General features: G+C 34.4%; 1 protein-coding gene across 5 annotated transcripts in view; it reads left to right on the top strand.

Moving 5' to 3' along the window:
• The window catches only part of LOC105258322 (zinc finger homeobox protein 4), a 315,292-nt gene that overhangs the window by 102,917 nt on the left and 197,844 nt on the right, over positions 1-14,531 (top strand). For all 5 annotated transcript variants that reach the window (XM_025408211.1, XM_025408210.1, XM_025408209.1 and 2 more), the window contains one exon: positions 8,727-8,769. The gene's annotated coding sequence lies outside the window, so the exon portion shown is untranslated. The remainder of the gene's footprint in view (positions 1-8,726; positions 8,770-14,531) is intronic.

The following is a 14,531-nucleotide window of genomic DNA, read 5'->3' as shown; positions in this document are numbered from 1 at the left end:
AAAATGTTTTACATAACACATCTATTTTTTTTTACATTTATCTTGAACGATTTCTCCTTCTTTTAATCAGTGAAAATAATTATTCTTTTAATTGTAACTCGGAAACCATTGATGTCTTGATTATTTAAGAAAATATAAATTCCGATTGTTTTAAATATTTGTCATCATAAATTATAAATCATAAATTTAAATCATAAATTTTATATTTTAAAATATATTTGTTTTAGCTGTGAGATGTATAAAATGAAATTGTTGATTGCAAGTGATCGAAACGTGATTTCAAGCAATATGCATCTTTCGAAAAACGCACAAATTTGATCACCGGTTGACAAAGGTGCGAACGCAGAAATCACATTCCCGCTCGATCGAAATAACCGTCGCGCGCGAGGACAAAGCTTCTGCATCGGCGATCTAGTCCTCGAGATTCAGCGCGCTGGAGCATGTCGCCATTCACAAAAGGCGCGCTCCACTTCGTCATCCCCTTTCACGTGTCGGCCATATGCAAATTTTAGGATCCGTGACCGCACGCGACCGACCGCGAACAGAATTCAAATTCAAATTTCTCGCCGGGAGGGTAGATTCGCGCCCGTTACAGGTCTTACCTTCCCGCGTCATTCGTAAAGACCTGGTACACTTGTCACCCCTTTTGAACACCGAGGATACCTGTCTTCCTTCAAGAGAAGAGAGAAAGAGAGAGAGAAAACGAAAAGCAAGAGAAATAACGTAGGGGGCTCGGCGGGGGCTTGTATCGGACCGAAAGCCGCCGCTGAAAAATATAAAATCGATCATCAGATGGCGAAGACCAACCGTCGAATCACGACTATTGATTTCGTGAATCATGGGAAAACTATTACCTTTTTCCCTTTCCCTCTTATTCGTATCCCTGTTCATCTAGATCTTTACTTGAAATAACGAGACCGTGGAATCTCTCGTCGATATTAGCATGCCTACCTGCGACAGTGCACATCACCTCTCTCTCTTTTGCTTTTTTTCTCTATCTCTCTATTTTTCGTTCTAGATATTCCCACATTCATGCCCCACACATAAACACCCTTAATTCGGGCCATTGTCCTGATGCCCGACTGGCCTAGACAGATATATCCCGCGGGAACTATGTCATTCTCGATGCGCTCGACGCACGGTGTGGCCCACAGAATGAATACGCGGATCGGTTCCTCTCCATGATGCTGACTTAGAAGGAGGATAAGGGGTTCCCGGGGACTCATGGAGAGAAACAGAAAGAAGGAAAAAGGGGGCGCCCCTTTTGAGACAATAATAGAAACAGTGCCCGTACTACCCCTCATAAGTATGACCCAAATACCTTAAAATACATGATACACGATGAGCCCCTTCCCCCCTTCTTTGCCCCAATTTTTCCTCTTCCCCCCGAGCTCCCATCTCCGCTCTACCTTTTCAATTCGCTGATACAATTAAAGTACGTTGCGGTCTTTAAAAGGTCGCCCCGCACCTTCGTTTGTCCGCCGATTTATGCACGGCCTGCAAGGGTGAAAAAGGAAATCTGGGACACTGCCACGGATTCTACCTGTTTCCGGGGACCTGGATCCCGATACCATGCCCAATCGGATCGACCCTTTCTTTCATCATAATAACCGAATCTTTGACGTACCCTTCTTCCTATCTAGAAATCGAAAGGGTGTTCGCTCCACGTACATTCTTTGATTTGTCAGATATATCGCGGGACCTCCGCTCAGCGGTCTATGGTTCGGTTTTGTTACTAGGAAATGGTTTTGTTACCGCGTATGGCCTGCCTTGCCGGAAGTCGCCTCTATCAAATAGCAACACTATAATATAGCTCATATTTTGCAAGCCGTAAATTTCGAGCGCTTACGATATTCATGATTCAGTCGTTGAAAATTAATACGGAATCATCAGAAGTTTTAAATAAGTATATAAATAATATTCAAATTCATATAAGATATATTAATTTCACATTTAAAGATTGGGATCGATTAATATTGTCACATTGGTAATTTACTTTTCTAATAATCGTATACACATGTATATATATATATATATATATATATATATATATATATGTGTGTGTGAACTCGCTTTATATAAAATTAATAGAATAATAAGAAAAATAATAGCTGTTATCTATATTAGACTATTATTTTTCTATTCTCTTAGAATGTACACTGAAAAAATTGTATTCTCAACTTAAGAATATGCTACTTATCTTTAGAATATATACTAAAGATAAGTGGCATATTCTTAAATTGAGAATACAATTTTTTCAGTGTACGTATGACGTGATTATCACGATGCATATAACGATGTCGAGGAAAGTTAGAATTGGTTAACAAACTGAAAACCAATATAACTGGAATATTGAATCACGCGACACAAGGACTAAGAATAAGTGGATATTTCCAATGAAAAATTTTATAATTAAGAAAACTGTAAATTATTCAGTCAGTAAAATCACATATTTCGCATCGTGCAATAATACGTTCATTTTGAGCATTCTATCCGGCGCAAGCGTAAACAGTACTTTAGAATGTTTATTTATTTATTTGATAATCGAATATTTTGTTGAATCGATCCCCGTACAGTTACCTCTGCAATGAATGATTGATAATAATTTTTTATTTTTATCAAAACGCCGAGATATAGATGGATCAAGGATTTGCATGCCATTTTTATTACGAACGGTAGCATGTGATATTTATGATAAAACAGACAAAAAAAAATAGATCGACGAACATGTCGACATTCGAAACTCGCCTTTTATTAACCGAGTAGTCAATCGCGCTTACACGTGCTAAATATATAATGTAACGACAGATATTAGCACTAATTATGACCGAGTTTTTTGAATACCAAGATCGATCGTTTTGCTAAAAAGACGGTAATACGTACGCTAGAAATTATTAAAATCAGTGCATTCACTTGTCATATTAATCGCTGTCATATTTTTTCAAGAATACTTTCCTGATTATCCCACTTTATTTCATATACCATATAGACTAGCAAACATGTAGCGTTACATTTTTGCTCATCAAATTAAATTACAGCAGCCGCTAATGCATCGAGCATTAGCAACTTCCTGCCAGCTATTCTGTCTGTAGTCCTTTCATTACTTAAAAGTATTTTAAGCGTAATATTAAACAATATTGAAATATTATATATGTGTATTTGCATATATATGTATGCATATATATATATGAAAATATATTACATATAAATAATTTACTGTAAATGTTTTTGAAATGTATCAATACAAAATCTTTGAAATATTTTATACGCACTATGAATTATGCGATGATACATTTACAGTATATATCAATACCGCGGATATAAGTGAATAATTAATTTAAATTAATAACAATTAATAAACGAATAAGAAATAATGAATAATAAATTAAATAAATTATTACTCACTCTATAGTTGTTGTGCTGTTGCTCGATGTCCTCCAGTCTTCTCGTCCTCTCAAGTTATCAGGATTTGTTGCGTTTACGTTGCACTCACTCGCGAAAATACACTAATTAGTGATCGTACGCACGATGCACACTTTATTATATTGATGAACCGATGAAAACGACACGAAAATTACACCGCACAAAGTTACGATTGTTCGAAACTTACACACGCGTCACATTCAGCGGTAATGTTACATTTGTTATAATAAAAAAATATACACTTTTAATTTTACTAAAACTTTTAGAATTTTGTATTATAAATTAATTACATGATTACGTGAATTAATTTTTTTAAATAATGCATAACAATGTTATTTGACTTGAAATATATTCGTATTTTCATAATATTTTATTAATAAAAATTTTGAAAGATGTTAGCGTAATTTTAATCTAATATTGCGCGATACTAAGCGAAACAAATATTATAAGCTAATTAAAACGTAATGAATTATCAATATAGACCGAAAATATATACTCGAAATTCATTATTGAAAGAGTGATACATTCCGAATATATAAAAACCTTGAAATAGATTAATATAAATAGATTAATATAAATATATATGTATATATAAATTGATGTTATATATATTTCAATTTAATTATATTTCACTTTAATCATGAATTTAATTATATTATAATTTATGATAAATAGCTTTCGACACGCTTGATACGCTTATAAATTGTTAATTTTTAATTGTAATATAATCGGATTGTAATATAATCAGAAGAAATGATATTATTTCTCGACTAGTAAAACGATATACGAAACGACCTGCCCGTTCGAGTCTTGCCATACGAATGACAACAATGTGACCGCGTATAAACAGAAACGTATAGAGAACTAAACATTTTAAAATACAAGGTGAAACATAGCGTGTAAGAATCATTTCGCGTTAATACTTCGAAATATTTAATCACGAGAAATAAAAATTTATGTAGAATATTCTTCTCTTAAATTGAATTAGTAAAACTGTATCATTGATTAAAGCAGCATGAAATTTCATCAAAAAATCAGTGAGTATATTTATATAATTTATGTAATATATTTATATAATATAAAATATATCTACATAATATACATAAATATTGTATATTTATTGTATATATGATGTGTGTGTATATATATAATGTATATTCAAAGTTCACACACACTAATTGAAACAGTTACTCTATTATTAATTGATTTTTTCAGTAAATATATAAGTAAGCTTATCAATGATTAAATCTTAATTACAAGTATTAAAATTGATTATTCACTGCTTTCTAATGATAGTACACTTCTATAATTTAAGAGAATTTATTTGTTAATTTTTTTCCAAATTAATAATGAACGATACGTATTATCATTTTTTCGTTGAATCACTCATATATTATTAGCGATATTTTATTTTCGGTCCATAAATGATTAGCAAATTAATTATTTAGAATCTACGACAAATGCCATGCAACACATTTTTAAAATCAATTACCATTCGAAAAACAATTATTAATCACATAAGTATCGCACAAATGAAACAAGAATTTATAATAATCTCGTCTTTTATCATTTCGAATCTTACATCAAGAGAATAAGTAACGCGAATTATCTTCCATAAATAAGTGTGACGTCTTCGATTACAGTCGTGAAAATCAATTAATTACGCGAGTGGACAATTGTAATAATCATGTACTTCCAGGGATAATGCGACACGTCATCTCGGTACATTTATGAAGCGTCGGAAATTAATCATTCGCGAGATAATCTGTGCGTAGAGAATAATCGCGTTTTGCGCATTTAACGTACTGTGTCGTACCTGATCGTATTTAGCGAAATAATACGACGTTACACGTATCTTTGTGTTACCTCTCTGCTCGGGTGTCGTCACGTGAATGACAAGGTGACTGCGTATAAACAGTCAGGGCGCCAAGTATTGTGACGTAAGCATGCTACATGTGACGTAAGCATGCTACAGGTCAAAACAAAGATTTCGCGATATTCATATATTTCAAATAATAAGAATCAACGCGAACAAGGATATACGTTATGAAACATTATTTTATCGCCGTCTTAAGTGCGATAATTGTTTCTTCAACGATGCTTGGATTGCTTCTAATTTCGGATCGAAATAATAAAAGACATCCGGCATTAAATATTTCAAATAACGATAAGCGATACAAGCTTTTGTTATTAATCCATTTGAGAAATATAAAAGCAATATATGTACGATATTAATTTGGCATGTTAAATATTTCAATTATGTCAGCGAGAAATTAAATATCACAGCCTCCATATTTTGCGCGCGATGTCGTACTTATCGTTAACAGATCGTTTTATTATGGTTCGTACGACTAATACAATATCGTTTCTTTCAATTATTGTTACACTTGGCGATATTTAAGGTAATAATTGTTTTATTGATACTCAAATGTATTTTGCTTCGCAGTAAGCATTCGTCTCGAGATAAATATAATAATTTATTCACAACTCGTATCGAAACTGTGGAGTACAACACATATACACACATACATGCATTGAATAGAATGTCTTGATCGTCTTGATTAATGAAAAGACACGACATAACGAGGGTATTCATTAATTGATCTTTCGATACTCACAGTGTCCGATCGCAATAATACATTCACGTCTCGATGCCACAAATAATCGCACGAAATATATTGTAAACGAGGGCGAAACAATTGTCTCTTCCCTCCAATTCCTCCATCAGAGCACACTGTGGTTCGACTTCGAAATTCCGCTAGATGAAAAATTGGCGCGCAAGTGCAACGACGAACATATTTAATTCGCGTAATACATCGCGGAATTTCGGAATCGGACCATAGTGCTTTTTAATGGAATTGGAAGTGAAAAATTTTATCGCTTTCCGATTGGCTACACTGTGTTTCGTACGTTAGTACGTATAGTACAAAGTCGGGACATTTATGACGTAAATATAATTGCGATCGATTATACGAATATATTCAATAAATAAAATCAATTGTAATTAACGGTGCAGTCAGTTGTATTTGTTATAATTATATTACGGTAAGATTGCAAATATTATCTAAGTTACGATATTTTTATATAAATTACGATTTATATTTTTTATATAAATTATATTTTATATATTTTTTGAACATATTTAATAACGAATAAATATTAATGTAATGTTAATTTATATACGTAAAAGAGAGACAGAGAGAAATAACGACTTAATATATATTATAATCTCTAGATTAAAGTTATAAAACTTCACAGCAATATTGCATAGAATATAAAATTGTAGGCAGATCTACTCGTAATATAATTTAGATTTTATTTTATTTACTGGGTAATCGAAAATTCGCGTAGGATTCATACCGAATGCACCGTTTTTCTTTTTGCACTTTTATTAGTTCCGTTCTTTTCGAGAAACAGGGGCTTATCTCATTTCGGTGAAATTCCCGGTGTATTCGATGTAATATTATACGCCTTGTCATCCACGAATTAGCTCGTCGCGTGTGTATATACACTAGCGCTGTCATACGGAACACACATAAACAAAGCGGCCGGGTCGCTATCGAGAATCCCCCTCCCGGGCCCCTCGCGCGCCGCGAACTCTCAGTTTTTGGAATAGATTCCCCCGCTTATCGTTAGTGTTGCTTAGACTATCGCGAGGGTTACATTAACCTCTCCACGATTCCCGTCGGTTTTACGAGCATTGTGTCACCTACAAAATCTATCGTATAAAATATCGAGATTGATAAATCAAGTGTCTAGTGTGAATATTGCGACGAATCCTCAGTGGTTAGTGACAAAAATTTTTGTGTATTCGCGTTCTATATTTGATATACGCGATGATGTAATGACGTGTGATAGAAACTAAAACCAACGATTGACGAATATCTCGCGTGGTATAAGATCGAAGTCTCGGGTATCGGATCTGGGTCCTAATGAGACCGGAAGTCGACATGTTTAGCCGTCTTCGAGCTAGTGTACAGTGTGTCGTGCGCGGTCATGTCGTGGCGTCGGGACGCCCGTGGTACAGATGTAATCGCGCACGAATATCGTGAGTGCCGAAGAAACGGAATCAGTTGATGGCCGTCGATCGTAAATATTACGAGTCATAAGTATCGCGTCGAATTACGATTTTAGGTTATTGCGAATAAAAATCGCGTCTGTAAGTAAACGTGCGGGATAATATCGGGAGTGCCGAAAGAAGCGGACGGGATCGTTTTATTATGCGTAGGTACGATACATATATATTATATATATATATCGCGATAATTCGATAGTTCCGTGATTTCCACGCAGTTTCGAGAGAAGTAATATCGCCCAGTAAAAGTGCGCGATATAGCGAGAGAGAGAAATATATATCGGGAATGCCGAAAAAAGTGTTGTGTTAGTGATTATCGTAAGGACGAAATTGTGCCCATCACTGGAATTAATGCTGCGACCGCTACAGTCATAATTATATTACGGTACGATATTATGATTTATAAAAATTACTTGTCTCGCTGGTACACGCGAATTATGATGTTGCGTTATCGAAAAATAAATAAAAGTAGCCCGTAAAAGCTTGTAATATCGAGTGTACAGAGAGAGTAACATCGGGCGATTGTCATATTGAATAGATATTAACTCTGTTTACATTTTTTATATTCTCCGTTCTCTCTCTTTTCCTTTCCCCTCCCTTTCTTCTCTATTTTTCTCTGGAATATATATTTGATCTCGTTTCAAGTAATTTCTTTAAACAGAAAGTTTTAGAAAATCAATGCAATACCTTGTGTCACTAGTATAAATATATGGCAAGTTTCTGTCAAATAAATTCTTCATGTTTAAAACTGCATTTTTTAATAACATTGATAAAGTGATAAATGTAATATATAAGAGTCTTTTCTGACTTTTCAAACTCATATTTTATGTACTTCGAAGCATGCAAAGCTGCTGAAAAAAATTGTCATTCTCTTGTTCTTTTTTTTATTTAAAAAATTTATTTAAAAAAGAAGAAATGAGAAAAAATGACAATATTTTCAAACGACAAATTCGAAATATATAAAACACGTGAGTTTCTTAAAAAATGTTTATATCATACTTTTGTGTTCAACGTTGTTGAGATTTATAATAACTTGGATTATTTATATATAAGAATCAGATTTTTTAAATAGTAGTTTCATAACAATTTAATTAAAGATTTTTTTGAAAATTATTTTCTTGAATATCTGTTTAAATAAATTTAATTGTAATTTTTTTAAATATAATTAGTCTTCGAAATATTATTTTAGATATTATTTTAATCTAAATATATTTGTTATATTTTACAGATCGACATTGTGTGCTACAACCCGGCTGTTGCGCATCGTGCCGGTAAGTAACAATGATTTGAATTATATAATAAACACACTTTTACAATCTCTCATGAAAGAAAAGAAATAATCTAATGAAGATCGGGCTTCCTGAGAACTCGTTATAAGCCGAAATTCTTGCTCGTGTATGCGAACGTACACATGTTATATTTCTAGCGGTCATCTTTGATTGTTTTGTGTCAAAAGATACAAGGTGTCGTATTTATATAATACTTTTTAAATTTCTAAATCTTTATTGGAAAAAATATAATTTGTCAATAATCCAAGGATCAAAAGAATACTGTTTAATCCGAATTTTTTACACACGTATTCATTTTGTAAATTCTATTTAGTATATTAGTGAATTTTAAACGCTCAAAATTTTTTAAGAAAATCTATAAATATAAAATCATCGATTATCGTTACGTCAGCGAAATAGTCCAATTCAGTAGCTTAGATTTTTCTTTGAAATTTTCAAAATTTCATTTTTGTTATAATTTCACGTTGCAACATATATACATATAACATTTAATGAAGAATTAAAATTGCAGTCTAACGAGAATAATAGTTTTATTTATTTCTTCTTGAAATTATTTACGTCAATTGTTATCGGCAACAATGGGAAAACGCGCGAGCAGATCGAAAAGCGCGGACCATCTTTCGTCGCATTCCTCCATAATTCATTTTCGCTCTTCGCCGCGGTCGTCCTTTTTTCCACTATTTCTCCCTCGACTTGCGCCGCGATCCGTGCTTATTCATTCAAATTCCAGGCACCTCGCAGAATCGAAGACGCGCGGCGCGGCGTACTTACTCGATATGCATTCCCATACGTGTATGTTAGTATGTTACGTATACACACGCACGTATGTGCACCATACGCATCGACCAGTTGGCAAGTGGTGAACGTGGGCGTGGCATTATCACGGGCGTAATTTTAAATTAAAATAAAATATCGCCGCGCCGTATCGCTATCTTATCCCGCTTTAATTTACTATAATAATCGTTAAACATCTCGTATGTGGAATTCTCGGTAATTCAATAGAAATTTCCAATCGCGATGCTAATTCTCGATTTGCATTTATCAGATAGATAATGGATAAATACTCGGGGCATACTTTGTGCTAGAATACACATTTCATTACTATAAATAAAAAAAATTAATGAAGAAAAATATATGTACGCAGACATATGTGTAAATAAAATATATTTAAATTTAATTATAAAGTCTTATATAAGTTATATTTAAAAACATGAAAAAACATAATAATTATATACATGCAATATTTGTCCTTTTTCCTAATTTCTCCACAATTTTCTTCACGAATTTTGGAATAAGTAATATAATTGAGGTCTGTGAAAGCGACACCCTGTATAACTATTGTTACGCACATAACTATCAAACGGTGAGCGGCTAGATACGCATCGCTGCTTTTTTCCCATCGTGCCATCATCGATGCGCTCGTCAATTCAAATTTGAGCCTACCACCGGAGGCTGGAAAGAGACGGTTCTCTTTTACTGCGATCCATAACGCTTCCGTCGAGTCGCGAGAGAGAACGGCTGCGGGCATGTGGATTCTTCGAAATTAATGAACCGCGAGGATTCGAAGCTATTTGCGAAGAGGCGCATCCGAGAGCCTGCAGTAACGCTAATTATCTACACGGCTAAACTACGTGGCGGAAAATGCGAACGCTCTATCCTCGACGTCGAATAATTTTTCGATCGGCGGGGCAACGAGCGAGATAACGTCGTATATATTATTGTGCCGGATATAAATACGTTATATAGGACGTCTCGAGAACGCAATACATTTTTATATCATTTTTTTCTATTTTTATAGAATATTTATTAGATATCTTTCAATATTTTTATAAAATTTTTAAAAAACATGATATCATTTTATAATTAAAAATCAATATTATTATTTAGCAAAATATTATATAGTTTATGAATTGAAATATATTAATACAATATATTAATATATATATATAAATAAAATATAAAGAATATATTAATATAAGATATTAATATATTTATTAAAATATGAGAAATTATATAAATTAAAATATATTAATACAAGATGTTTTTTAAAAATTGAAAATATTCTTAATGATATTTTCATAGGAATATAAATTATATTTATAAAAGAAAATCTGTGGAATTGGCAAAATGATAATTAACTAATCAAATACTGATTATTATAAATTTCTAAGTGCTCGCTAAAGTCGAGTCAATTAATTAGTTTCCTTTACGATAAAAAGGGGCGTATTCGTGTTGCATAAATTTGCAATAAGTGATTTGCAAACAAAATTTAGATTATCCGAACGACTTATCTCGCCTCGCGTCAGATCGATATCACAATCCCGGAGATGATCGAAGGATGTGTGCATCTTGCGAGCCGCGTACGTACGTCAGATGGATTTTTCTAGGTGTAGCTTCCTGTCTGACGTCACAATTAGCCCGATTATAATTACGAGCGAGAGAGACGCGGCCGGAGCGAGGAACGGAGAGGCAACGCATTAACGGCGTAGCGAACGACAGTACTAGAGCTGACAAGCGGGATAATTAGACGAGATGAGACAGGACGTGCGCATTAATTAATTAGCCCAATCTAAGCCCACTTCGCTTATTGTGCGCGCACGAACTATGGACGCGACCTCAAAACCTATCCACTACGATTTCGAAAGCGATATGTCGCACGATCGCGCTAATTCGGTGTGTTTCAATTTGTTGTTTGAATCACGCAGGTAAACCGTTAATTTTGTCGGAGAGTTTTATCGAGATTCGTGCCACCGGCAGATTTCAAATGTAAGACGTAAAATTCCTTCTCTTAATGAAGCTCTAATTTATATGCTTGATATAATACATTGATAATATTACAGTTGAAATAATATTTACTATCAATTTCATTTGTGCAGGCTAAATGTTTTTTGGCAAAGACACTTCGAACTATACTGACAATTTTAATAATTATTTAAACATTGAGATGGACAGTAACTTTCGCATTATTCTCGTCAAGAATGAAAGATTTTATAAATTTCATTTCTCAGTTATCGACAGACCTCAATTTAATTAATAGATTTTCAATTATTTCAATAATTGTATTTAATTCTGGATTATATTTAATGTCGAGAATTAAAAGAAATTGCCTTTTATCAAATTTGCGCTAAACGAAGATGGGGAGTGTAAGTCCATTGAAGAATCTGCCGGCGGCTGCAGTACGTCTACAGATATACGCGTTTTATTTAATGGGCCTTAACGTCCTGACGGAGGACAATCAACCGTGAGGTCCGCAATGCGGCGTCTCGATTTCCGCGCGCCCGAGCAACAAGCCATCAAGCAACGAACGCGTCCGGGGCTTGGGATCTTTAGCGAGGCCAGACCGCCCCTGGCTATAGAGTCCTCTCCCTCCGCTCTGCCGCATCCCTGAAAAAATAATTAATTTATGCTAACGAATGAGAAGCGTAACGGCTGGCGCTCTTAAATTCGCGCCATTGAGCGGCCAAGTGTCCGTAAGTCCCTTCTGCGAACGAGAGCGCTCCTCTTCTCTCTTCCCGCTCTTTTCCTCTCGCTCGACTGGTTTCCGTCGAACTGTTCGAAACTGGTTGCAACCCAAGGGACGCGGTCGCCCTCCCGAGATCCAGGAGAGCAAAGCGAGCGCGAGAGGGATCGAGGTCGGGTCAAGTCCTTGAGGAGAAGAGAGTATATCTCTCCATAATTAATTTTATTATTAGAAATTAAAACGATCGCAGTTCACAACGAGCTCTGCCCATTCCTTGGACAATAAATTTGTCAATTGCTTGTTAGAATTACAATGAAGCCGTAAAAACTGGAGCTTGCAGTTATTTAAAGTGGCTCTCGACAATCTTGAGTAATTGTTATTTTTACAAAATGATATACTCTTTTTTTTTTTTAGAAAATTTTGTTTATCGATATATATGATTTCACTAAATTAGAATATATATCTAAAAATTATATAAATTGATTTTGTTATCATAGATATTATATTTATTGTAGAAAGATATGTGTCTCTTTTTTCTTCATCTTAAAATATACTATATAATTATGAGTATAGAAAATTTCTCAAGCATCGGCGAATTCTAGTTATAATGACAACAACGGTGAACGTTTTAAAAGCTTTCAAAAAGCATTCGTTATCGTTCTCGCCATCCATTCACACTTAATCTCTTTCCTCGGAAAATTAAGTCGAATTCAGATGCAGTCGCTCGAATATAACTCAGTAACAATGCGTCGCGGCGGGAACAGCTTAGATCTTTTTTCTTTTTTTTCATTTCTTCTCGCGCTATAAAACTGTTTCCAAAGGAAATCTGAATTTTACTATCTTTCCTTACGTAGTACGCATACCATTCAACTTTGTCACGATAGATTTTATCGTATACACAAATTATCTTCAAGCGTAACATTTTTTGCGAGTACGAAATATGTACAAGCGCGAAAATTAATATAGTGCGTCTTAAGAATAATACAGTCGATTTTTTTTTTATCGAAGACATAATCTTTACGTCTTCTATAAAAAATATTTTATAGAAGACATAATCTTTATGTCTTCGATAAAAAATAACTTTAATCCGTAATGTCGAAGATATAATAATTAGAAAGCTTAGAATCTGTGCAACATTTAAAAATAATCTCTTCAGATTAGATCTTACTCAGTGACTCACCGAACGATAACTTAGTTACGTTGTAAATTGTTATACTGGTTTGAGCGTGCAGTGATTGAAGGGAGCCACTCGAAAGTTACTCCCTTCGACTCCACGAAATTTTGCGCAGGGCGCATCCGGGGAGGGAAACAACCTGGCGCGACGGTGGGGGAGAGGAAGGAGAAGATGGGAATTTTATAACGAATAAAATTTTAAGCGCCTTATAAAACCCGGCAAGTGTGCACTAGCAGTCTGTAATACGGGCCGTATATCCGTGCACCGTCTCGTGTACATAAAGTCCGTCTCTCTTCTTCGGTCGCTTCCTCCTGAACTCCCTTCCTGCCATTCGCACATCCTCTCCTACCCCCGCCACGGTTCCTACTCTTTGTGCATTCTCTGCGAGAATATTTATTATTTTGCATATTTATTATTTTGCCTTGTTTATTATTTCACTACCAACATAGCATGCAATCTATACAATTTTAACGGGTCATTATAATAAACCTTTCGATGATATTGCGTATTCGCGAAATTTCTGCAATATAATATGCATGTAATGATCGTGTAGAATAATGACGGAATAATAATCAAGATTTTATGCGAAACATTATGCAAATATAAATAATTATAGAAATATCAATTTTGTTGTCAATTTAATTTAAAAAATTTGACAGTTCCCATCAAGATCTAATTTTCACAATATTTACTGGTATTATGATTCTTAATTACGATAAATAATACCAGGCGTAAAACGCGACTGATTTCAAATAACTTTCCAACACCACCTGGCAGGCACTTAGAATCGAATTAAGAGCTTCGTGTGCAGCATGCTTTTCACATAGGAGAGTGCGCATTGCAGCTTTAATGATATTTTGGAATGTAAAAATTCCCTCAGCCTAGCTAGACTCTAATTGGCTAACTGGCTATGCCTTTACGAAGAGAACTTTGGTGGCGAGAGTAAATGTTATCCATCTTTCCTCGAGGCCACGTTTCCGAGCAAATAAGGCCAGTATCCCTTTTCCTCCCTCCCTCCTTACTTATTCGCGATATCCTGCATTTGCGTACCGTAACTACATATATACAATGTGTTTCTCTATCGAGACGTGGAATAGCCAAAGGATATTC

The sequence above is a fragment of the Camponotus floridanus genome, unplaced genomic scaffold (assembly GCF_003227725.1).
Source record: "Camponotus floridanus strain SB8 unplaced genomic scaffold, Cflo_v7.5 scaffold2, whole genome shotgun sequence".
NCBI lineage: Eukaryota > Metazoa > Arthropoda > Insecta > Hymenoptera > Formicidae > Camponotus > Camponotus floridanus.
The sequence above is the reverse complement of the archived record's forward strand: the minus strand, read 5'-3'. Positions and strand labels throughout refer to the sequence as shown.